The 27,647-nt window shown below is 34.4% G+C and overlaps 1 pseudogene; it reads right to left on the bottom strand.

Moving 5' to 3' along the window:
- Nucleotides 1-789: 789 nt before the first annotated feature.
- Nucleotides 790-27,647, bottom strand: LOC108395042 (small ribosomal subunit protein eS6-like; annotated as a pseudogene).

Below are 27,647 nucleotides of genomic sequence, written 5' to 3'. Positions count from 1 at the left end.
GTTAATCAATGCATAAAGGTAGGACTACCATTCCATAATTCACCAGGATAGAGACAAGAATTGGTGGACCCGGCGTTAATATGTGGCTGCACTCATCTGGATTGCAGTCAGTTTAATTTAAGCGGAAGCTGAGGAGATCATTTATCAGGATTGAATGTATTACTGTAATTCATTGCAGCGATTGTAGGGAAACCGCAGTAGTATAGATGTGTGGCTGTAACTCATAATAACACAACCTGGCTGGTTGCTCTCTATAGTGCTGTTTTCAGCTAGAACAGTCTTTCTTTCAGAAATTTCAGCATACCATTGACTTATTCAAAAAATAAGGTCAGATAAACAAAGCACCATCCACAAGAATGTATTGAAGAGGATTAAAAGTCTGCCAATTCATTTCAAAATAAAATAAGCCTTTGTAAGGTAAATACATCATCAGCTGATCACTGATCCTCCCGGTTCTCCCAAAACCATGTTTCTCCTTCCGGGATGAAACACTCTGGACCCATACACTCCTTGATAATTTTACTGCCTCTTGGGAGAATTTAAACATTTGATGCAAGTGAACCCAACATACTCAAAATGGAAGTCCTAATCCCTAGGAGTTATGTTTCCTGCTTCACACTGAGCCCCTCCTACTAAGTGAAAGTAATTCAAAGTTATAAAATGTTTCTCCTAATTTTATTTGACTAAAAAAGAATTAAAATAGTGATATGATTCTGAATTATGTATACTAATTTCAGAAACTCTTGAGTGTGTTTTTTTTATGTGTGATCTTATTTCTCAAAAAAAATCTCACTTTTGACTGGATTTAGACTTAGATGTAGAAGCTCTCAGAGAAGATACCATCCGTTTCTTGGCAATTTGTTTCTGGCATTTTCCTTTGGCCTCCTTCATTCTCTTGGCCAGAAGTTAGCATATTCTGCAGCCTTTTCCTTTTTTTTTTTCTTAGTACGCTGTTTCTTCAGAGCAAAATGCTGCCGTTTGTGTTGCAGGACACGTGGAGTAACAAGACGCTGATTGCAAAGTTTGCGGATTCTACTAGCTCTTTCGGGTCCCAGGCGATGAGGCACCATAGAGTCAGTGAGTCCAGGAATATCCTCCCCTTTTATTACAATCACCAAGTTGAGAACACATAAATTGGCATCCACATGCAGCCCCAAACAGATTTCTGCTTTCTGTCCCCAGTCCTCCTTGGTCTGTGACAGGAAGGCCACTTACTCAGTAGAAGGCGGACGCGGCCATGGGCCAAGACACCTGGCTTCATGGGGAAACCTTGTTTGTCGTTCCCACCACTTATTTGGAATGCATAACCCTTCCACTCTTCACTGAGAATGTCGGCAGCAAATTCTGTGGCCACTCGCTTCTCGTAAAAGGTACGAAGTTTGCGTTCATTGTCCACTTTGAGCTTCAGGAAGTCAGTGTTCAGCTTCTTCCTCAAGCAGCCGACCGCCTTTAAGGTGCCATGAAAAAGAGCTCTTCAATGCTTCTAAACACTCCCTCAAGGGCATCATTTTTCTAACTATTTTGGTAGGCAAATAAATAATAAATATAGGTACTTTGCTAGGTTTAACTTTGTGCTTTTTTCATATTCTGACTTAATATATTCATCAAAAGAATTAAGTTTCTTTTCACCTAGCTTTGAAATTGTATTATAACATGTAACGTAAAAATTTACCATCTTAACCATTTTTAAGTGACCCGTTCTGTGGCATGAAGTGTATTCACATTGTTGTGCAACAGCTACAGCATTTGAAGTGATTTAATTAATCAAGTTCAAAACCATTTCATCTTTTCTTGATGTTTTGACCATTATGAATCTATAACCTTCTCTCCATCTCACTAGTCCAGGTGCACGGTCACCTTTAACTTGGATATTTATAACAAGTTTCTTACTTGTTCCCCTGCCTATAGCTTCACTACATTTTAGATATTCCTGTCAACAGAGTGATGGCTCTAAAAAAGCAAATCCAAGCATGTAACGATTGTACTTTAAACTCTTCATCAATAGATTCATGTTCCAGGACCTAAAACCTCCATCCAAATTCCACAGTACCATCTATCTTTAGACTCCTGAATAATTTTTCAGTTTCATTGTGCATCCCTCTCCCATTCATAACTCACTTTTCACGTACTCTGGTCTACTTGAGTTATCGTGCCTTACTGTTTTAGTAGTCCTTCAATCTGCATAGGCTGCTCAGTCCGCTGGAATGATCACTTACCATTGGCAAACATCTATTTGTCCTTAAATGCATCACCTATCATCTGGTTTACACACTTGACTGAATTAAATCCTCCTCCTACTCAAGGGCAATTTGGGGTTAGGTATACAATTTGCAGCGTGTTCGCCATGCACCGTATTTGCAGTTATGTGTGATCATTTCTATCCTGCTAAATAATTCATTTTATTTAATTTCTACCTATTTATGTATTCACTTATAATTCCTTCTTTCTTTGGGGTCTCTTTTAATTAAGCTATAAGGATAATGTTGCAGGAGCAAAGATAAAATCATATCTTTTGCTGTCAAGGAGATGCAAGTTATCATTACATGAATGTATATCTAGCACATGATACATAAAATCCTAAGTAAAGATAAATTGAATGAATACATAAATTAAGAAATTTAGTCTTCTACATATCTGCTATTCATGATGTTATCAAACTTTTCTATCTTAGTTAAGGTAATTTCCAACTTTGTAATGATTAAGTAAAATATATACATGGTCTACTTTTTTATATGTGTATATATAAAATTAATATAATTTTTTTTATTGAAGGGTAGTTGACACACAGTATTACATTAGTTTCAGGTGTACAACACAGTGATTCAACATTTAAATACATGATAATTTTAGCTACCAGCTATCACCATACAAAGTTCTTACAATATTTTGGCTATATTCCTTATGCTATACATTACATCCCGGTTACTTATTTATTTTACAATTGGAAGTCTGTACTTTATGTTTGTTTTTTGAGAGAGCATCTCTCATATTTATTGATCAAATGGTTGTTAACAATAAAACTCTGTATAGGGGGGTCAATGCTCAATGCACAATCATTAATCCACCCAAGCCTAATTTTCGTCGGTCTCCAATCTTCTGAAGCATAACGAACAAGTTCTTACATGGAGAACAAATTATTACATAGTGAATAAGTTACATGGTGAACAGTACAAGGGCAGTCATCACAGAAACTTTCGGTTTTGATCATGCATTATGAACTATAAACAATCAGTTCAAATATGAATACTCGTTTGATTTTTATACTTGATTTATATGTGGATACCCCATTTCTCTTTTTATTATTATTATTTTTAATAAAATGCTGAAGTGGTAGGTAGATGCAAGATAAAGGTAGAAAACATAGTTTAGTGTTGTAAGAGAGCAAATGTAGATGGTCAGCTATGAGCCTGTAGACAAAGTGTTAATCCAAGCTAGACAAGGGCAATAAAACATCCACGGATGCAGAAGATTTCTCTCAAAACAGGGGGGTTGAGGTTCTAAGCCTCACCTCTGTTGATCCCCAATTTCTCACCTGATGGCTCCCCTGCAACTGTGCCTGCCTTAGGTTGTTTCTCCCTTGAGGAATCTTACCCATCTCTGGCTAACCAGTCATCTTCCGGGGCCATACAGGGAAATGTAAAGTTGGCAAGTGAGAGAGAAGCAATATTGTTTGAAAAGGTGGCTTCTATGCCCAGCATTTGTCTTGAGTTATCTTTACCACTTGGAAGAATTATGATACTCGGTAAATTCAATATGAGGCACGATTTCTATTTAAGGGTTGTATTTAGGAAGGAAGAAGAAAAGCTATAGAAGTAGCAGGTGGAAGAAAACATGGGAAGATTGATTATTTCTTTGACATATCTTCTTGTAGAGTAACTTCAGCATGTATAGGTTTTAAACTACTAATTAAATTGCACACACAGATTGACATAATAGGAGTGCAGTTACATAACCAAAGCAGACCTATAATTACCAGCCATCTTCCAATGAAACCAAGAAAACCAGTTAGGCACCTTAGGCATTTGTGAAAACTTATCTATGACATGGTGGGTATTGTCCAACTGAACTTGAACAGTCTGAGAGAAATCAGACAAATTAAAACAACCCATTCCTGGGGACTGTTCACATCCCATATGTTCTTTTAACAGTAAATAGTCTGTAGTTGTAAGATTTTGGAGTGCTACAACTTGCACTTCTCCTAATTCTTGATTGAGTTCCCATAGTATAGATCCAGTCAAATTTGTTGTTTTACTATATGCACAGGCCACCTTAGATATCTCCTTCTTAATTCCCATGGCAAGTCCAGAAACCGGTGGGATGAATGCATCTACAGCTGTAGCAGCGCATGGATCTTTGTTGGGGTTTTTGATGATCATCTTCTGGTATGAGTCTTCCCGAGAGTGCTGCTGTTGGAAGTTCTTTTTCATATCGTATCTTAGTTCATTTTCAGGATAGACAAATTAGGTTTTGATCCTCTGTATAAACACAAACAGATCCTTTGCCTACACTTTTGTATGCCCTTTATACCATTGTGTAGAACTCATTGGAGGTCACCACACAGGAACTGCATTTTTTTTTTTTTAAGAGAAAGGAATATCATCAGAAAAATATACCTCCATAGCCAATCATCTGACACCCTTGAAGTGGTCAATATTAAGGATATTTAAAGCATGCATTAATTGTTGATTTACAGTTAGTTTTATCCTATCAGGGAGTAATCCCCTCTTTTCTTTCTTTTTTTTTTGTTATCATTAATCTACACTTACATGACGAATATTATGTTTACTAGGCTCTCCTGTATACCAGGTCCCCCCTATAAACCCCTTCACAGTCACTGTCCATCAGCATAGCAAAATGATGTAGAATCACTACTTGTCTTCTCTGTGTTGTACAGCCCTCCCCTTTCTCCCACTCCCATGCATGCTAATCTTAATAACCCCCTTATTCTTCCGCCACCCTTATCCCTCCATACCCACCCATCCTATCCAGTCCCTTTCCCTTTGGTACCTGTTAGTCCATTCTTGGGTTCTGTGATTCTGCTGCTGTTTTGTTCCTTTAGTTTTTCCATTGTTCTTATACTCCACAGATGAGTGAAATCATTTGGTATTTCTCTTTCTCCACTTGGCTTATTTCACTGAGCATAATACCCTCCAGCTCCATCCATGTTGCTGCAAATGGTAGGATTTTCCCTCTTCTTAAGGCTGAGTAGTATTCCATTCTGTATATGTACCACATCTTCTTTATCCATTCATCTACCAATGGACATTTAGGTTGCTTCTAATTCTTGGCTATTGTAAATAGTGCTGCGATAAACATAGTGGTGCATCTGTCTTTCTCAAACTTGATTGCTGCGTTCTTAGGGTAAATTCCTAGGAGTGGAATTCCTGGGTCAAATGGTAAGTCTGTTTTGAGCATTTTGATGTACCTCCATACTGCTTTCCACAATGGTTGAACTAATTTACATTCCCACCAGCAGTGTAGGAGGGTTCCCCTTTCTCCACAGCCTCGCCAACATTTGTTGTTGTTTGTTTTTTGGATGGCAGCCATCCTTACTGGTGTGAGGTGATACCTCATGGTAGTTTTAGTTCACATTTCTCTGATAATTAGTGATATGGAGCATCTTTTCATGTGTCTGTTGGCCACCTGTATTTCTTTTTTGGAGAACTGTTCAGTTCCACTGCCCATTTTTTAATTGGGTTATTTGTCTTTTGTTTGTTGAGGCATGTGAGCTCTTTATATATTCTGGACGTCAAGCCTTTATCGGATCTGTCATTTTCGAATATATTCTCCCATACTGTAGGGTTCCTTTTTGTTCTATTGATAGTGTCTTTTGCTGTACAGAAGCTTTTCAACTTAATATAGTCCCACTTGTTCATTTTTGCTGTTGTTTTCCTTGCCCGGGGAGATAAGTTCAAGAAGAGGTCACTCATGTTTATGTCTAAGAAGTTTTTGCCTGTTTTTTTCCAAGAGTTTAATGGTTTCCTGACTTACATTCAGGTCTTTGATCCATTTTGAGTTTACTTTTGTATATGGGGTTAGACAATGGTCCAGTTTCATTCTCCTACATGTAGCTGTGCAGTTATGCCAGCACCATCTGTTGAAGAGACTGTCATTTCGCCATTGTATGTCCATGGCTCCTTTATCAAATATTAATTGACCATATATGTCTGGGTTAATGTCTGGAGTCTCTAGTCTGTTCCATTGGTCTGTGGCTCTGTTCTTGTGCCAGTACCAAATTGTCTTGATTACTATGGCTTTATAGTAGAGCTTGAAGTTGGCAAGTGGGATCCCCCCTACTTTATTCTTCTTTCTCAGGATTGCTTTGGCTATTCGGAGTCTTTGGTGTTTCCATATGAATTTTTGAATTATTTTTTCCAGTTCATTGAAGAATGTTGCTGGTAGTTTCATAGGGATTGAATCAAATCTGTATATTGCTTTTGGGCAGGATGGCCATTTTGACGATTTTAATTCTTCCTAGCCATGAGCATGGGATGAGTTTCCATCTGTTAGTGTCCCCTTTAATTTCTCTCACGAGTGACTTGTAGTTTTCAGAGTATAAGTCTTTCACTTCTTTGGTTAGGTTTATTCGTAGGTATTTTATTTTTTTTGATGCAATTGTGATTTCTCTTTCTGTTGGTTCATTGTTAGTGTATAGGAAAGCCACAGATTTCTGTGTGTTAATTTTGTATCCTGCAACTTTGCTGTATTCCGATATCAGTTCTAGTAGTTTTGGGGTGGAGTCTTTAGGGTTTTTTATGTACAATATCATGTCATCTGCAAATAATGACAGTTTAACTTCTTTACCAATCTGGATTCCTTGTATTTTTTTGTTTTGTCTGATTTCTGTGGCTAGGACCTCCAGTACTATGTTAAATAACAGTAGGGAGAGTGGGCATCCCTGTCTAGTTCCCGATCTCAGAGGAAAAGCTTTCAGCTTCTCAATGTTCAGTATAATATTGGCCGTGAGTTTATCTTAGATGGCCTGGATTACGTTGAGGTACTTGCCCTCTATTCCCATTTTGCTGAGAGTTTTTATCATGAATGGATGTTGAATTTTGTCGAATGCTTTTTCAGCGTCTATGGAGATGATCATGTGGTTTTTGTCTTTCTTTTTTTGATGTGGTGGATGATGTTGATGGACGTTCAAATGTTGTACCATCCTTGCATCCCTGGGATGAATCCCACTTGGTCATGGTGTATGATCCTTTTGATGTATTTTTGAATTCGGTTTGCTAATATTTTGTTGACTATTTTTGCATCTACGTTCATCAGGGATATTGGTCTGTAGTTTTCTTTTTTGGTGGGGTCTTTGCCTGGTTTTGGTATTACGGTGATGTTAGCTACATAGAATGAGTTTGGGAGTATCCCCTCCTCTTCTATTTTTTGGAAAACTTTAAGGAGAATGGGTACTTTGTCTCCCCTGTAGTTCTGATAAAATTCCGAGGTAAATCCATCTGGTCCGGGGGTTTTGTTCTTTGGTAGTTTTTTGATTACCACTTCAATTTCGTTGCTGGTAATTGGTCTGTTTAGATTTTCTGTTTCTTTCTGGGTCAGCCTTGGAAGGTTGTATTTTTCTAGGAAGTTGTCCATTTCTCCTAGGTTTCCCAGCTTGTTAGCATATAGGTTTTCACAATACTCTCTAATAATTCTTTGTATTTCTGTGGGGTCCGTCATGATTTTTCCTTTCTCGTTTCTGATACTGTTGATGTGTGTTGACTCTCTTTTACTCTTAATAAGTCTGGCTAGAGGCTTATCTATTTTGTTTATTTTCTCGAAGAACCAGCTCTTGTTTTCATTGATTTTTGCTATTGTTTTATTCTTCTCAATTTTATTTAATTTTTCTCTGATCTTATTATATCCCTCCTTCTGCTGACCTTAGGCCTCATTTGTTCTTTTTCCAACTTCGCTAATTGTTACATTAGACCATTTATTTGGGATTGTTCTTCTTTTTTTAAATATGCCTGGATTGCTATATACTTTCCTCTTAAGACTGCTTTTGCTGTGTCCCACAGTAGTTGGGGCTTTGTGTTGTTGTTGTCATTTGTTTCCATATATTGCTGGATCTCTATTTTGATTTGGTCATTGATCAATTGATTATTTAGGAGCGTGTTGTTAAGCCTCCATGTGTTTGTGAGCCTTTTTGCTTTCTTTGTACAGTTTATTTCTTGTTTTATGCCTTTGTGGTCTGAAAGGTTGGTTGGTAGGATTTCAATCTTTTGGAATTTACTGAGGCTCTTTTTGTGGAATAGTATGTGGTCTATTCTCGAGAATGTTCCATGTGCACTTGAGAAGAATGTGTATCCTGTTGCTTTTGGATGTAGAGTTCTGTAGATGTCTATTAGGTCCATCTGTTCTAGTGTGTTGTTCAGTGCCTCTGTGTCCTTTCTTGTTTTCTGCCTGGTGTATCTGTCCTTTGGAGTGAGTGGTGTGTTTAAGTCTCCTGTAATGAATGCATTGCATTCTATTTCCTCCTTTAGTTCTATTAGTATTTGTTTAAGGTATGTTGGTGCTCCTGTATTGGGTGCATATATATTTATAATGGTTATATCCTCTTGTTGGACTGAGCCCTTTATCATTATGTAATGTCCTTCTTTATCTTTTGTTACTTTCTTTATTTTGAAGTCTGTTTTGTCTGATACCAGAATTGCAAGATCTGCTTTCTTCTCTCTGTTGTTTGTATGAAATATCTTTTTCCTTCCCTTGACGTTAAGTCTGTGCATATCTTTGGGTTTGAGGTGAGTCTCTTGTAAGCAGCATATGGATGGATCTTGCTTTTTTATCAATTCTACTACTCTGTGTCTTTTGATTGGTGCATTCAGTCCATTTACATTTAGGGTGGTTATTGAGAGGTATTATTTGGGATTGTTCTTCTTTTTTTTAAATATGCCTGGATTGCTATATACTTTCCTCTTAAGACTGTCCTCTTAAGAGGAAAGTATATTGAGGGGTATTATTGCCATTGCAGGCTTTAAGTTTGTGGTTACCAAAGGTTCAGGGTTAGCTTCTTTACTACCTTACTGTCTAACTTAACTTGCTTGTTGAGTTATTATAAACACGGTCTGATGATTCTTTATTTCTCTCCCTTCTTATTCTTCCTCCTCCCTTCTTCATATGTTGGGTGTTTTTTTCTGTGCTCTTTTTAGGAGTGCACCCATCTAGAGCAGTCCCTTTAGCATGCCCTGTAGAGGTGGTTTGTGGGAGGCAAATTCCCTCAACTTTTGCTTGTCTGGGAATTGTTTAATCCCTCCTTCATATTTAAATGATAATCGTGCTGGATACAGTATTGTTGGTTTGAGGCCCTTCTCTTTCATTGCATAAAGTATATGATGCCATTCTCTTCTGGCCTGTAAGGTTTCTGTTGAGAAGTCTGATGATAGCCTGATGGGTTTTCCTTTGTAGGTAACCTTTTTTGTCTCTCAGGCTGCCTCTAATACTTTGTCCTTGTCTTTGATCTTTGCCATTTTAATTATTATGTGTTTTGGTGTTGTCCTCCTTGGATCCCTTGTCATGGGAATTATGTGTACTTCTGTGGTCTGTGAGGACATTTCTTCCCCTAGTTTGGGGAATTTTTCAGCAATTATTTCTTCAAAGACACTTTCTATCCCTTTTTCTTTCTCTTCTTCTTCTGGTACTCTTATAAAGCAGATATTGTTCCATTTTGATTGGTCACACAGTTCTCTTAATATTCTTTCATTCCTGGAGATCCTTTTATCTCTCTCTGCATCAGCTTCTCTGCGGTCCTGTTCTCTGTTTTCTAGTCCATTAATGGTCCCTTGCATCTCGTCCATTCTGTTTTGAAGTCCTTCCAGAGCTTGTTTTATTTCTGTATTGTCCTTCCTTAGTTCTTGCATATTTCTCTGGTAGTCCATCAGCATGGTTATGACTTTTGTTTTGAATTCTTTTTTAGGAAGACTGGTTAAATCTATCTCCCCAGGTTCTTTCTCAGGGGAAGATGTAGCAGATGCCGAATCTGTCTGGGTTAGTCTTGTCTGGATCATATTCTTTTGCCTTTTCATGTTGACAGGTGCTGTTGACTGTCAGCTGGGAGGGCCAATCTTTTCACTTGCTTCTGGCCTTTCTTTACTGGGACAACTGCGACCCCTAGTGGCTTTTGTTGGGTAATTGCGTGTAGACAGGGTCTTTGTGTCTTGCCGGGCCGATATGGATGAAGCTGCCTTTCTGAGAGCAGGGCCTGCCTTAGGCTGCTTCTCTGCTTTCGCAGCACCCAGAGGGGTAATGGACTGTGGAGCTGTTTGGCTGTTTACCTCTAGAAGGGGTCTCAGCTGTTGCCCAGGGGGTTAGTGCATCTGGTTTTCCCTGTAATTTCCAGCCACTGGGCTGTAACCTGTGTTTTTTCTATCCAGCTGTTACATCCCTGTCCCTTTAAGACTTTCTAAAAGCACTTGCTTTTCTTTGTCACAGGGGCATCAGCTTCGGAACCCGCTCAGAGGTCTTGCTGCCGTATTTCCCTAGTTTCTAGCCCTCCACGCATGCACTGTGTCTGCGCTCTGGTGTGGGTGGCTAGAACTGGGTGTTTAGCAGTCCTGGGCTCCCTCTCCCTCCAGCCGGGAGCTGGGGGGAGGTGTGCTCGGGTCCTGCCGGGCTGGGGCTTCTATCTTACCCCTTTCACCATGCGCTGGTCTCTCGCACGTGTGGATGTAGTCTGGCTGTTGTCCTGTATCTTCTGGTCTCTCTTTTAGGATTAGTTGTATTTGTTGTATTTTCAAAAATATATATGTTTTTGGGAGGAGATTCCCACTGTCCTACTCATGCCGCCATGTTGGCTCTGCCCCCCAAAATTAATATAATTTTAAAAATGCTATGTTAATAAATAACATGTAAATACCTACATTATATATCAATTTTTGGCTGTTTATTCTTTAAAACATTTTTAAACTAGACTAATAATGTAGCATAATAAATTTGAAATGGTATGGAGACAAATTTGAAGGCATGGCGTGACTAAGATGTCAATTTTGATACTTTATAAATGTTGAATATATTTAATTCATAAATGCAGTCATTATATATAAATCAAAATGAAAACTTATGGGCAGTAAAAAATTTTTAGAAGATAAAATATATGATTGCACATTTTTCTTTCATTTGTGAATGTAACCAAGAAGTTAATTCATGTCACAAGTCAGACTTGCTAAACTGCATGTAAAAGTATGGATATTGTCATTAAAATATATATTTCAGAGAATGTCTCACACAAAGAAATTTTTTGATTTTTAAATTTTTTTTGCAGTTTTCAGTATTTATATTTCTGCATCAGTATTGTGCTTCAGAGGCATCTGTAGAGTTAAGCATTCCTGTGAATTAAGAGCAAAAGCAAGAGAAAAGAGAAGAAACTAAGTGTGCATATGCACTTTGTCTGAAAGCATGCTCTTAAATTTTGTGTTTTTTCATATTTAATAATGTTCACTATAAATGTCTTTATATTTTTAAGTAGTATATCTTTAGTAGTACTATAGCTTCTCACAGATAATTTAAAAATCTACAATGAGAATTCTCAGATAAGCTAAATATACAGAGATTGATGGATTTGCCAACCTCCATAATCATGTGAACCAATTAAAAAAATCAATCTCTCATTCTCTATCTCTCTAAAGATACATGCAAATATATTTTAATAGGATATATCTATATTTATATATACCAATAGGATAAATATCCTATGGATTTTGTTCCTCTAGATAATCCTAACATAGACTAACTTTACAAAATACATCAAATATTGTAAAATTTTTACAAGAAATGCCTCATCTAAAAAAAAAAATCATTTTCAAAGCCTGTGCCCTTGAACTTCCACTGGTTAAAATGTAATGTCTGATTACTATATGCATTCAAAATCTGTAACAAATTGTATCAATTGAAATTTATAACTGTGACCCACTAAACAGAACCTAATCTCTTTTCTGTGGCCCAAGTGACAAATCACAGAGAAATCTCAGTTAACACAGTGAAATTATATAAGCGTGTATGGACAGTGAACTTAAGTGGAGGGATAAATTAATCATTTGGTTGAGAGGAGGCTTATAGAAGAATTGTAAAATGTACTGAATGAGAAGAGAAGAGAAATAAACTAAATACAACAGTAAGTGAAAAATAGAAACTGATGATACATTAAAAAGGAAAAAAGTAATGCTGAAATTTACTGGCAGGAATTGAGTGAATTTAAGGAAGTGATTTCTTGTTAATTCTTCCCTCAGAAATTAATGTTGGATAATCTGCAAGCATAGGTTGTACTCTTACTCATGAAAATTAAAAAAATCTAAACAAAATGTATCTTGTATATTATGAAAATGTTCAACAAAAAAATGGCATCAATTTAGTGCTTATTATCTGTCCAAAATATATTATTTGAAAGCAAATACTGGGCTGCATTTGTGTGAATCTAGGAAATGATCAGTACTTTGAGAGAAATTCTGAAAATTTCCATAGAAAATACTTATAATATTAAGTCCCCAAATGAAATAATGGATGGAACAATAATGAAAGATACTCTAAATTTGCCATTTTTTAATTCATCTCTCTCAAATCTGGTCATATACAAATTATTGCTTTTAATTGCCTCCATATACAGTTGAATTTGAAATATGCTCTAACAGATTTATTAATCTTTTGAGATCAACTACAGATTTTATTGCCTTTACTTCTTAGACAAATTTATCTCTTTGTTGTGAAATTGACAAATAGCCTATAGGAAAAAGGGGAGTTTTACAATGATAGGGTTATAATATAAATTAATAATGGTGAATCACCCCACTAGTGTTTTGTTTTTCAATTTTTTTCTTTTTTAACACCTGAAGCTGAAATGTTAACAAGTGGAGCAGAACTTTAAAACTTGAAGGAAGAAAGGCCCTTAATTACATTCTGGTCCAACAGGTGGGTGTGGGCTGCAGCTACTTTCAAACAACCAAGAGTACAGCTGGTTTCAAATGGGAATTCAAGTAGTTACTAAATTTCTTTACTGGGGTTTTTTAAAAATGCAGAAAAAGACCAAGCGCTCTAAGTAAAAATTTCCAGAAAAATATCCTGGAATTACACTATAAGGGGAAGAGGAAGAATCTAGTTATCTATAAACTAAAACAATTGGAAATATCAAAGTGTTTATATTATTAAATATTTCAAAATTTCAAATAGCAGATCCAATAACCTAGAACCAAAATTCAAAATCAGACAGAACATATATATTTAAGTCTTTTAGAATAAAGATAATGTGTAAAGTTGGTAGAGAAAGAAGAAATTTCCTTTTATCAGGGCATCACTCATGTTCTCCAAAAATACAACTCTAGGTGTCATATTAACATCCAGGGCTATGGTAAAGAAGTTTTACCTTACAAATTTAAGCAATGCCTCAGTCAATCTATATTGTTAATCTGATAGCTATTCTTTTTTAAAATAATAAGGTATCAAGTGGCACTATTTCTTCTGAGTTAAAACTGTTCTTAAAAATCAAATCAGAGGACCCATATCTCTAATTAAATATACTGCCTTCATCAGCCTAACTCTTGTTGGTTCCTTAAGAGGTGGTCATTTCCTAACAGCTCTTCTGCAACTGCATTTGTCTCCCACCAGCCAATAAAAGAGAGATGAAGAGATAGATATTTAACTTCATGTAGTAAGGTGTTGAGTGGCCACATCCGACAATTTGTAATGTTAGATTTATGAAGGAAGGAGGGTTTTTAGATCCATACATGTTCTGTCTTCCGCCTAAATACTGGTGACACTTCATTAGAAAAATGAAGTCACTGAGCCCTCAGAAAACATAATGCTGCTGGGATGTGGAGAAACAGACAAGAGATTGTAGCCTGCCTTTTCACTTCTTATGCCATGTATTCAAAATGGATGTCTTGGGATGTACTAAGGCTTAAGAAACTAAGTTATTAACGCTGCTTCCCAGGAAGTCCTCCTGCGCAGCAAGAGAGAGTGAGGAGATTGCCTGTGGCAGGACATTTACTTTTCAACCGGTGTTTCAGGCCTTTTCAAATTCACAGTAATTGCATCTCACAAATTTCCATGTTAAATCATCTGCCAAATGTGTCTGTACCTTCCCTGTAATTGAAAGATTCAGAAAATTTCCAGGGATCTTAGCATGATTTATGAACCTGGAAAAGGTGGAGCAGAAACATGTTATAGAAATGAGCAATGTGATGGTCACAAGGGTTCTAAAAATTGTGCTCTATCTATCCCATCATGAGGCACTATTTGGGTTTCTCATGATGCAGATTATTGCAGTAATTAAGTCAGAGAGATAGGCACAGCTAATAGACTATTTAATAGATCATTAGCAACATCTTCAATCATGTAAGGACATTTTATAATTTTTTCCCATTTTCATAAAGGTCAATTTTCTGAGAGCCAGGCCATAGTTCCACCTTTTTGTGTCTTTTAGTCACAACTCTAGCCTTTACGAAGCCAGGGAAAACATTTATGGTGAATTAGTTATAAAATAAACAATATTAAAAGTCAAATAAATGCAATTAAATGTCACAAAGTAACTGAAAAATGATGTAATCTGGGTAAGAGGTGGTTAACAGAATCTCTACCGAGTGGTGAAGTGAACATGCACATCATAACATGGTTGTTATGGGAAAACTTGAAAAAATATGTAGAAGTCTTTTCTTGTTAATACTATCAAAGTTGAGATATCACAATAAAAATATGTGTATCAATAAGCGTTTTAGGTGTACTCTTCCATGCATGCGAACCAGTTTAGAAGCCAGTAGGCTTGATTTTTAATTTTAGCCTGCAGTGTTAAATAGAACATAACCACTAATTTCTGCAACATTATTTTCATGGCAAACACAAAGTTTTATTTTTTATTTTTAAATCCCCTATTTATTCAGATAAATAATACCCACTAGAAAATCTCATTAATTTCTACTCTTATTCTTAAATAGAGATGATATGGCTGGGGTGAGAGCATTTACTTTTCGTCCAATATTTTGGACTTTTCAAATTCACAGTAACTGGATTTTCATGTTAAATCATCTGCCAAATATTTGTGTACTTCCCCTGTAATTGAATGATTCAGAAAATTTTTAGGATCTTAGCAAGATTCATTATTCCATTTTAATCTTCTTGGATTTAAATAGGGAGCTTTAAGACAGCCATTTCTATTTTCCTTCTATATTTATTGCCATAATAATCACTGAATAGGTAATTATAATCTTTGCCATCTATTCTCCACGAATAACAATTTTTTATAACTTAAAAAAATACAGAAATGGTTTCTTCCATGATAATTTATTTATTCTTAAAAACTTCTTTGATAAAACTATGAGAGCCAAATTAATCATAAGCTGTATCTTCCTTAATCTTTTTTAGTACTTTCGGTGGTATAGAGTTCAGAGAGATTTAGAAGAGGAATTTTAGCCAGATTTTAAAATGAGAAATTATGAAGGCTAAAAAATGCGATCTCTGAAATAACAATCAATATTTGAATGAAGTGTTTTGATTTCATTCCTCTTTTTTGAATCCTAGGTCTAAACACACTAAGTTTACAACAGAGAATGTAACATTTAAGAATGTTCGTTTGCTCTTCCCATATAATTTGTCATTTTCATTTATATCAAAGGATAAAAGCAAGGATCTTGAAATGCAACATTCTTAACAATATCCTTTAAATGTAACATTCTTTACAACATTCCTTAAAACCTGTCATTACTCTCAAACACTGTCATAAATAATCACATAATGCATTTTCAAACTTAGATTAGGACAACTTTTACAATTTTGGAGCATGTATTATTCTTTGTGTTTATCACCAGTAAACTGTAATAGTTTGTGTGAATCTAGAAATGAGATTGCTATGTGTAACTCTGGTTAGCATCACTGCATATTTACAATTTCATTTTTATAATCCCTGTAAATAATTGACTTCATATGGACACAGCGAATGTTGATGTGACTAATTCATATGCTCTCCTGAGCATGTTACTGTATTGCAGTGATTGTGGAGCCCATCATTCTCACTACTTTCTGCCCATGGTAAGAGAAGACATAGGTACCATTCATTATTGCAGATGTACTGCCTATAGTTTAGACATGCAAAACCATGTAGTCTTACTCTTTTTCGTCTCCCTTTTGACATAATTAATATCTTGTCTGTACCAATAGGAACCAGAAAGCATATACATAGTTTAACTCCAAGATCTGAACTGCAATGGCATCTGCTAGGTGGTAGTTCTTGCAGAAATATGTCCTAAATAGATTCAGAAACAGATTGAACATAAGTATTCTTAAGATAGGCATATGACTAATGAAGTGAAAATACATCATGCTATCCCTCCCCTTTGAAAACTTATGTTAATTAGGAAAGAACTGAAGTATATTCTTGGGAAGTATTCAAAATTCATTCAAAATACAGATAATCCTTCTATTATCAAAACTTAAAATTATTTATGTTTTAATTATTTGAAATCCATACTGGTAGTGGGTTTCTAGCAACTGAGGAGTTTTCTTTGTTGCAACATGTATAAATTAGTTAAAAAAATTAAGTCAAAATGAAAATAAGTATTTCCCATGCCACAGAATATATAGACAAAATTGTGATGTCTTATTTTAGAAAATATTTGTTCAGGGCAAATTAAAGTATGCTAACATTCTCTTTCCAACCTAGTCACTAATTTATAATTCAAATTAGTTCCTATTTAGAATTATTTGTATTTTTATTAATTACAAATTATTAAGTGAATATTTGTATTAATTAATTTATTTTTCTCCTTTTATGACTGATGTTTGCTTTTAAGGCTCAAATGCTTAAATTTTAGCAATTGTGACAGATTTTCATGACACATGGCTCAAGAGTGTTTAAAATTTCAGTTTTTTGTAATAGTTACAGTAAACATGATACATTTCTATTTTGAAATGAGTCTAATGATATTACAGTTTTGTGTTTATTATACACAAGCTTCTTATTGGTTAGATGATAAAAAGAAAATTCAATAACTGTTTTAAGTAAAAGCAGTATGAAATACCCATTTTGGAGAGTAAGAAAACAAAGTAACACAAATATTATAGGAGTATGGACAGGTATTATTAAGGGCCAGATGATGGTTGATAAGCATGACGTTATAGTGACACTTGCTACAAAACTTTCTTCAGTAGTACCTATCAGCCTGTGTTTAACCACAGGGTCAGGCATTGCCAAGCAAATATGTTAAGAAATAATCTTGCAAGAGAATTTAAAATGTATGCATAAAAGTGGTTGAAGTAAATAGATTATGGGAACCTAGCTGAATATAACAAGTAAAAGACTGAGGAGTCTTGAGCCAAAAGAAACAGAGGGAAGAGCTCTAGTTCCAGTGAAACTCATGACAGTTTCATTGGGAATAATCACCCAGTAATTTGAGTCAATAGGGGGTTGTCCTTACAGATGACAAGTTTTCAACTAATCTTGTGAAAGGTATAAAACTGTCAAGTTAAATATTCCATTATGAGGTCAAAGAATGAGATAGAAAAGAGTCTAGAGATAAAAAAAAAAAAAAGACACTAAACTGAGAAGTCGGATGATTAAAGTCAATGTCTGGCAGAGAAATATGTTGTCATTTAAATCTCAGTGGTTCTAGAACATAATACAATAATAAAAGCTATTTTTTTATTACTTTTTTCTTGAGTCTCCTCCTTCATTCTAATACTGAATGCTTATTCAAGGTCTTTCTCTGCCCCCACTGGAAATTCTATTCTATAATTTAAAATGTTTGCATTTACCTTTATGAGATTAAAAAAAATGCCTTTCCTATTGTTTAGATTCCACTTTCCCCCTAGCTGCTACTTTAAAATATCTTTATTAATGGATATTCAAGGGGGTTGCTGAACTTTTAATAAGAGGTCTGAGACACAATTTGGCCTCCTGCAGGTTTCTGCTGCTCTTCTCCAGTCTTTAGCCATGAACTTCCATGCTTCTTTATCATTAGAAAAATGAAGACATAAACAGTATGTGGATAAAGAGAAATGGTACAAAATAACATCAGTGTCTCTTAGCTTTTAAGAAATATACCAGGAATGCCGACAAGGAGAAAAACGTTTCATTTAGAGAACAGGATTATTGGAAAAAGGAGAGAAGTCACGGCGGTCAGTAAGGATAGGTGGTAAATCCCAGCAGACAGAATTAAGGAGTTTTCATCAATCATTGTGTAGAAAGTAAATGGCAAACAATTTGTTAGCACAAAAAAGACTAGAGGACGTCCAAGGAAGAGTTACTATTTTAGTCACAAAAATGTCACAGAGAAAATAACTCCTGAGTGCTATATGGCAGGACGGCTACAACGAATGTTTCTAGTGTGGGAAATGATATTACGTACAGTGATTATGTCTTTGTGTCTACTGAATTATTGGGGATTTTCACTAATTAATACATTATAGGAGGTGAAAAATGGAAAGTCTTCTCCATCATTATATAGGAGCATCGCTTTCCAGCTCTTCTCAAATTTATCTTAATCTTGTCTTTTACATGAATGCTGCTTATTTTATATCAGATCATGATCTTCCTTACCATGTAGAAAATAATTATTTCTACAATTTTTACTTAAGAAATTTTTCAGTTACTGCTTTATTTGGATGCTTGTAATTCCATGTAGATTAGGAAAGTAATAATTAATCATAATCAAGTCTTAAGAAATTGAGGTAGTATGACAATAACACATTTGCCCAAAGTTACTTAACTAGTTTAAACAAGAAAAAGTACTAAAATCCTAAATTAACTGAAATTAGTGTGGACATTTCTGGTATTAAAGTGATTATATATATATATATATATATATATATATTCTTCTGCATGGAATTCAAATGAGTTTTAAAGAGTTACCTCCTTAGTATTAGAGGTAAGCCTAAACCCCATGTGAAAAAGACTCTAGAGCTGAAATTTAGTAGTTTTATAAGCTTAAATTAGTTATTTATTTGCTCCAGCAGCTGGCATTTTGTAGTTTTATAAGCTTAAATTAGTTATTTATTTGCTCAGAGGCTCAATTTCTTCATTTTAAAAAGGCAACAGTGATATGCAACTACCATACTTCTCAATATCTTAAAATCTGGAATTCAATTTCTAAGGGAATTAAATTTGGACACCTACCACCCATGCATGCTTTCTCTGGAGAGAAATAACTGGGTAAACTATATTATGATTACATGTTTTCTTAGTGAGCAAAGCATAAGAAAAGGTTGGTTATAAAATTTTGTCTACAACATACTTGTTTACAACAAATGGATACATTTATCAATTTGACCTAAAGTTTATTTTATTCAGTTTATTTCTTGGAATATGACAGCTATTGCTAAAAAAATCCTCTGTTTGGATGGACTTAACTAAACATACAAGTATTATAGTTTGGGCCAAAGGGGGTTTCAGAACAGGGCAAGTTCACTTTTGATTCAGGGAGACCGAGTAACAAGAATCTAACATTGAGGGCTAAAAAGGGGCTCATACCAAGTTTTATTCTCACAGTGGTAGGTTAAATGTTAGAATCATGTCTGTACCTGGCAGTCTGCAAGCCGCAAATCTCTTTCTCTGCCTTAGGTGCTGCCTCTGCTCCAGGCTCTGTCTTTACTCCCGGCCTCTGCTCTCCTGCCCTCTTGCTCTCCTTTGCAGGCTCTCCTGCTTTACCTTCTTTATACAGCAACACCAGCAATAACAGCTTTTTGCCAATGGATATGCAAGCATAAGCCTGCACAGTAGTATTACTAAGTATTACATCAGCACACATGTGCAATGAGTAGACTAGGATCAAGTGAGGATCCTGGCCATGGAACTTCCATTTTCCCTACATATATAGACATTCATTTCCACAATACCTAAGGACTTTTGAAATAATACTTGACCCTGCCCTTGAGTGGGGGTTCAAAAATCTCTCATTAACATGACAAAACACCCATTTCACCTTTAAGACTCTGCAGTGTTTTCAGGAACTGCAAATAAAGACCAATATACCTGGGAACCATATATTTGGTCCTGTGAATGACCACATATGTATTTCTTATGACTCATTGTATTACAATAGTCTTCATGTGAATTAATCTTGTGACATCATCTCAATAAAGTAGATACAGAAGAACCCACAGACAACATCATACTCAATGATGAAAACCTGAAAGCTTTTCCTCTAAGATCAGAAACAAACAAGAAAAGATGGCCACTCACATCAGTTTTATTTAACTTAGTACTGGAAATTCTATCCAGATCTTTCTGGTTGTTGGCAAAATTGCAATATTTCCAGAATCTCTCAACAGGCCTTAGTGCATCTCCATATTAGTAAGTATTTCTAAGGGGTGGAGAGTAGTCCAGCTCCATATCAATACATAATTACAAGGGGGAGTGAGAGCATATCTGGACCAAAGTGGTTGGGTGGGATCCATTTTTTGCAGCCGGGTTGTGGGCAAACAGAAGTGGGCGACTGCTTGTAGGCAATGAGAGGATTTCTCCCACTTTATTTCTTCCTTTGACAGATTTCGGTTTCAAAGGTATTTTGTCCCAGACTGAGAAAATATTTCTCCCCTGGAATTACTAGTTACCACTGATGACATTGTACCCTTTAGGTACAAGTTGTTTATTCTAAAACAAAATTCAAAGAGTAAATTAATTGAATCTTTGTAATAATTAAGTGGTGTTAAACCATCATTTCAGAGGAGCAAATTCCTTTCCAAATTAACCTTTAGTTGTGTTTGTATCTCTTAATCTAAATGATTCCTTTGTATCCAGCACAGGTCATAAAATGAGCTTCGGATAGTTACTGAGGCAAGCAAATATATGCCAAATAGATTTTCTTTGCTTCTATTTCCTTTCTCTTCTGAATTTGTCAGGGATCCTCTTTTCTAAACAAAGGTACAATGATACATTATCCAGCTTTTATAAACTCTTTTTTCCTACATTCTATTTCTGATTTTAAAAAATTTAAGTCATATTCTCAGTGATAATAGTTTGTGTTTTTGGACTTAGTCACCTTTTGACACCCAATTCAATCCACATAACATCTCTCTCCTTTGAAAGAGTATCTTATGAGTTTCAAAATGTAATTATTCTACCTTCTATCAAATTACGGTCTGACGTATTTCACTAAGAATCTACAAAGATATTATTGGTCTTACAGATCAAAATCACTTACATTGTTTCCATCTTTACCAGACTCCTGGAATAATAGAAATAAGAAATCGATTCTAAAAACAACTTGACCAAAATGTGTGTTAAGGCAATCTCTAAGTGGCTTAAAAAAATTCCCTTTATTCTCTTGATTCTGTAATGACCTTGAAAAGAAATAAATAAATAAGTAAACAAAACATCATAGAATGTGTACAAATTTGTGATCAGAAGCAGCATTAGATTACTCTCATCCAATCTGTCCTCTAGTACATATACAACAAGATTATTGGTGGATTTTGTAAAGGATACTTTACTAGAATTTTGAAATGCTTAATTTCCCAGAGTTCTTCCTGTTAAAAGTAATGCTGTATTTCGGAATGACCTGAAAATTGTTTATCCTTCTACCAGTTTGATTTGTCTTACCACTTTGTTGGATAAAGTCTCTCATTCTTAGGTGCATGCTCTTGTTAATTATTTTAGATGGAATTCTGAAATTGAAAGGTCATTAACTCTTATTCTCTTTTGTCATCTTGATATGTCATTTTCACAGCAATTAGTTATTTTTTAGGCTTAATCATGATTTCTACATCCTAGATAAAGCAAAACTTAAAAAATATTCTTCAAGTTGGAGAGAAACACAATAATTGAAACCACAGAACTTAGAACAAGACTTTTTACTAATATTTGACTTCGTTATTCAGAATAATTTTAGAATTTAATTGTGAAGAGTTGGGGTAGAGCTATCCTGTGACTTTCAGTGCTTTAATAAGGAGAAAGGAAACCATATTTTTTAAGGGATGGTATGAAATATTTCTTTCTTCACTAATGATACCACAGGATGGAGGAAAACCAAAGCTTTCTTGCAAAATTAAGCTTGCAAAGTTATTTCTATTTTTAGAAACCTAAAATTATTTAAGCATTAAGTTTAAAAGATCTTTAAAGAGTATTTAGTTCCATTTAAATATTAAGTAAATCAAATATCACAAAGAACTTAAAAATACATTCACAAATTCAATTCCATTTTAACTATTTCAGTTTTTTGATTTAATAAACAAAACCTCTTGAGTGTTAATTATCACTAGTAAATTTAATAAAATAATCTGACAAGTAAGGGAACATTCTCTTCACATATTCCAATATGCTGAGGATAGCAACATAAGATTTCAGTGTAGAATGATTCTTCATCAATTAGCCTATTATAAACTCCAAAGTTCATAATGCTTTTACTGTAAATAAGCTAACTTCATTTACACATTAAAATTACATTAAATACAAAATATGCACAAATACTTTTCAACCCAAAGTGGTCATTTTTGTTACATTAAAAACTTCCATATCTGTAAACCTCTCAAATCCTGTTATTTTGTATCAAAATTTTGATGATACATGGAGCTTTACATATCCAGAGACACTCTTCTCAACACCAGGAAGATAGTAATTATAATATCTCTAGTAATTTGGGATTGCCTTCTCAACTTGCTGGCAAAACATATAAGATAAAGTATTGATATCAGTGAAGCTCAGATTTTGCCTGGGATGTTGACTATGCATTAATTAATGTCCTTATTTGGAAGTTTATAGCTTGCTGATCAATGACATTTTAAAATATTTAGAATGTGCCAGCTCTCAGGGTCTGGTCTGCCTTGGTGACAACATTCAGCAACTGAAGGATGACACTATCCATTAGAGGCTCCGAAAAAGCTCTGGCAATTCAGTTACTGAACATGGTGTATAAATATAATTTTACCTACATTTGAGAAGCTACAGTCACAGAAGGAATAATTATGAGTGTAAGATTTGTACTCAGATTTTTGTTAGAAAAATCCATTCCATATTTTATTTAATTTCTAAGAATCTTAGTAATCCAGCTATTCATCTATTCAAATTATTTTAATCTTGATTAAATCCTATCTTTCTTAGGTATAGTTTTCTCTTCTTTTTCCAGTTCCCAAAAGAAGAAAGCTTGGTCATTGATTTGAGGTCTCTGTCTTTCTTTACCAGAGGCATTAACAGCTATGAATTTCCCTCTGGGCACTGGGTTTGCTGCACCCAATAATCTTGGTGTATTTTTTGTTGTTTTCTTGTTACACTCATCATAAATTTTTTGCTAATTTTCTTCATCATTCCTTATTAACAAATTTTAGTTGATTTGAATATTCAACCTCCATTGTAGCAGTAATAGAAAAGTCTCTTTACATTTAATTTTAAGACAGCATTCCATTCCATCGATTCATTGCTTCCTTCATGTTTAATAGGTCCTGACTTCAACTAGTATAATATTTTTTGTTTTATTAAAATTAATATAAGTATTACAGTCAAATTAAAAATCTATAGAAAAACATCTTATAATAACGTTACATAATCTTTCAGTCTAGATTTTTCTGATCATGCAAAAATATCTCATTAAAATTGCATTATTTTTTTATTTTGCTCCTGTTAACTGACCAAAGTAATTAAGTGATAAAGTTCACTGAACTTTAAAAATCTTATTCTACATACCTTCTAAGTTTCAAGATAAAAAAACTTGTGATTTTAATTTTACATGAATTTTGTTTGCATATTATGAGAAGCCCTTCCAGAAATGCCTCCAGAGAAAAACCAAAGAATTTTAACAGTAATTATAGACTCTAGTGTGTTGTTTAATCCTTGATTCAATATAATTTATAAATGGGTGATTAAACTCCCTTCTATTATCCTACATTTAATAAACCTTTATAATTTTATCTTTATTTGCCTCTTTTCTCCATGTATTAGAGGAATAATCCCATAGATGGCAGAACATAATTAATTAGAATCTTCAGGGACTAATGTAAACATTTCATTTAAATTCTGATTATTGAAAGTAATAAGAAAGTCCTTTTTGTTTCCATAGTCTGGGGAAAAAATAGTCTAAAAGTAAAACAGAGAACATTTTAAAGACTAAGAACATTATGCTTTACAAATTATTTATGATAATTGATCAAGTATACTTTCTGATTATTCTTAATATTACTTTTATAGAATGAGGGAGTTTAAAACATACAGATATGAATGCATATGTATTTATTACAAGTGCTGTTTGATTGTAATAACATTTTTTTCAACCAATTTTTAAATAAACACCCTAGTTAATGAATATGTTCACACAAATAAATATTTAATTAGGGTTTTCACCTTTTAATATAATGCTTTAATGGCTATTATAACATCAGGCATATAATTTCAGGCACTCAATGAAAAATGAGCCTACTGATTTTAATTTTAATGGGGCTATACCTCCAATGACTTAACATTTTAAATGGAGGTATGTGAAAATGTCAAAATAATCCTATCCATTGTCATTTATGTGTGAAATTTATTGAAATAATAATAGGACATCTTCTGTAATGGAAAGTTAAATCATAAACTGATTTTTCTCCAAAATATCTAACACTCAGCTATCACACAGATTTTACATTTAAAAAACTGTTTCTTCAACAGGTAACTTTCCTTCCAGGTACAAAATCCATAACTGCATATATCATATGTTAATCCATTGATTTGATTTCCATTTCTCTGTTATGTGAGCTGCATTTATCTGCTCTGGCTGCAACAGGGTCATTTGCTTAGGCAAGATCTCTTCCCGGCTTGTGCATGTTCATTGCTGTGCCACATGGTGAAGAGTGAGCTCTGGTGTTGCTTCCTCTTGTTATAGAGGCACCAGCTCTACCTCATTAAGGCTCTTCCTTAGGATTTCATTTAACCTATGACCTCTTTACAGGTCTTATCTCCAATACAATCATATGGGGAGCAGGGCTTCAATGTAAGAATATGCAGGAGTGGAGTGGACAAAATTCAATCCATAGCATATATCAAAAGTGATTTAGTCTCTAGAGAAGACTGAATTAGCCTTGGTTATTCATTATTATCTAGCTAATTAAATTTTTTTGATTTTTTTTCCTGTTTATTTTTCTTTTTAGGATCTCTTGAGTACAATCAAGATAATTCAATCCACCTGATTGTTTTTAAAAATTGTTTACAATAATTTCATAAAATGAGCATAATATATGCATTATATGTGTATAAGTATATACAATACAGAGATAAGAACATAATATGTATTTCACATAATCTATCATTTATCTTATAATTCAGTAGACTTGATCTGTTATCTCTGCCTTGAAAAATGGCAAAAAAAAAAGAAAAGGTCCATACTGTTTTCCAATAACAAAACTAATAGCATTTTAATTTTTCTTTGGATAGTCTTTAAAATTATGCCGATTTTTGAAAAATTATATGGTATCAGATCATTGCTCTCATGATGATGATAAAATATTGAAAACCCATATGTAGTGAAAACAACATGCCCGCGTTATACACAAATATTTGCACAATTTATCTAATCCAATCTGTATAACACTCTGTGACTTGTGTTTATTATTACAATACTATTTTTTTAATTTGAAAAGATTAATGAACTACTCTAAGGACACATACCTAGAAAAATAGACCAGCCTTTTGGGAAGAACATTACTTTCTACCAAAGATTATGTTCTTAACCACTTGCTATACTGCCAACTCAAGAAGTTTATGGGTTAAAATTGACTTTTGGGCTACAGTATATTTATGAGTATTGTGTATTTTATATATTGTATATGCTTGGATAATTACATATTTGAGGATAAAGGCAGCATAGATAAGTTTTCTATTATAATACATAACTTTTATTCAAATAAAATGTTCAAGCATTTGCTTAAAATACAAATAAAAGGGCAAGGTAATTCTATAATTCACTTAAAGATGTTTGAAAATCCCAGAAAATTGAATTCTTATATCAAATCCAAACTACGAAGGAAGTTTTGTTTCCACCTAGAACACAGGAAGCCAAGAACAGCTCTGGTCCTATAACTACAGCAAGAAATCTAGATAAAACTCTCTGAACCTCTCAGAAAACTGGGATCAGATGGCAAACAAGCTTAAACTCTGTGGAAAACCTAGGGCCACCAAGGAGAGTTGCAACTGGAACACTGGATCATCTGTGCCGCAGCAGGAGAGGAAGGGGTGCAAGACACCTGAGAGGCAGGTAAGGAGAATTCAGCTAAACTTTTTACAAATCATTATAGGTGAAGTGTGAGCTAACAGAAACCCTGCACCACAGACACAAGGGAATTTGAACCCTCTGACAGTCTCTTCACGCAGAACTGCCTCCAGGTACTCAGAAGAACATGGGAGGTCTCCCCACCTTCATTCCCAGACTTTTCCTCCCTACAAAAATAAAAACCCGAAGTCACTGTGGATGGAGACGTGGGTATCCACAAAGGGGTAAGAGGGAAATTTGAAGGATAGAACTGTATTATATCTTTGACAGTGATGAGGGTTATATGATTATATGCATTTTTCAAGACAGAATTCTACACTAGGAAGGTTGTATTCACCCTATATAAATGATAACTAAACAACTCTGTCTTAACCACCCCATAAATTTGCAGCAAGGTGTTACTTCAGTCAGTGTGGATCTGAGGTTAAAAGTAGATGGGTCAAGCTGTAGAATCTATACATAAGAAAATAATTTTCTTTATTATAAACATAGTGAAAGATAAAGTCCTCTGATTCTATTTATAGAAAATCATGAACCATATCATAAATATTTAGAAGACAAAGTAATTACTTGTTTCAGCTGCTTCCTTACATCTACATAAATGTTACCTCATCACATAGTATTAAATTGTCAAGTATTTTTTAATGCACTGAGTTTGTGTAAACATTTGCACATAAAAAAGCCATTTAAATAATTATTTTTAGTTTATCTGAGTAATTTTAGTTGGTTAACACTGTATTTGCTTACCAAAATGCAATTCTCAGTGATAATAACCATAATCTCTAAAAATGACATTATTTCATGTGCTGAAATCTATTTACTTTTCAACTAAGTAGTATTAAAATGATAGCCTATGGATTTATAATCAGAGATAACATAAAAAGAAATTAAGTCAAAATTTACAAATAACAGTGGAAGAAAAATGTGCCTCTTTGTGCCTAAAAATCCTCTGTGCTCCATTTATTCATCCCTACTTCCTCTTAATCTCTGGCAACCATTGATCATTTGACTAACTCTATAGATCTTCCTTTTCTATAATGTCATGTAGATGGACTTGTACAATATGTAACCATAATAATCCATATTGCCTTCTTTCACTTAGTAACTTGTATTCTGTACATATTTATACATTTTCCCCCATGTCTGTTTATAGTACATTCATTTTTTAGTGCTTAGTAGTATTTCATCATCTGGATGTATCACTTTATTGAGCCATTTACCTACCAAATTGCTAAATAAATTCACCTTGGATGTTTCCCAGTTTGGAAAATTATTAATAAAATCACTATAGATATGGATGTGCAGGTTGTGTAGACATAAATTTTCAACTCAATTGAATAAATTCCAAGGAATGAGATTGCTGGATCATGTGGTAAGTGTATGTTTAGTTTTATTAGAAACTACCAGATTGTTCTCCAAAGTGGCTGTTCCATTTTCATTCCCAGCAGCAGTGAATGAGAGTTTTAGCTGCTCCACATCTTCAGCAGCATTTAGTGTTGTCACAATCAT

The sequence above is a fragment of the Manis javanica genome, chromosome 9 (assembly GCF_040802235.1).
Source record: "Manis javanica isolate MJ-LG chromosome 9, MJ_LKY, whole genome shotgun sequence".
In the NCBI taxonomy this organism is placed as follows: Eukaryota; Metazoa; Chordata; class Mammalia; order Pholidota; family Manidae; genus Manis; species Manis javanica.
Note: the sequence above shows the minus strand (reverse complement) of the source record. Positions and strands in the feature narration are given on the sequence as shown.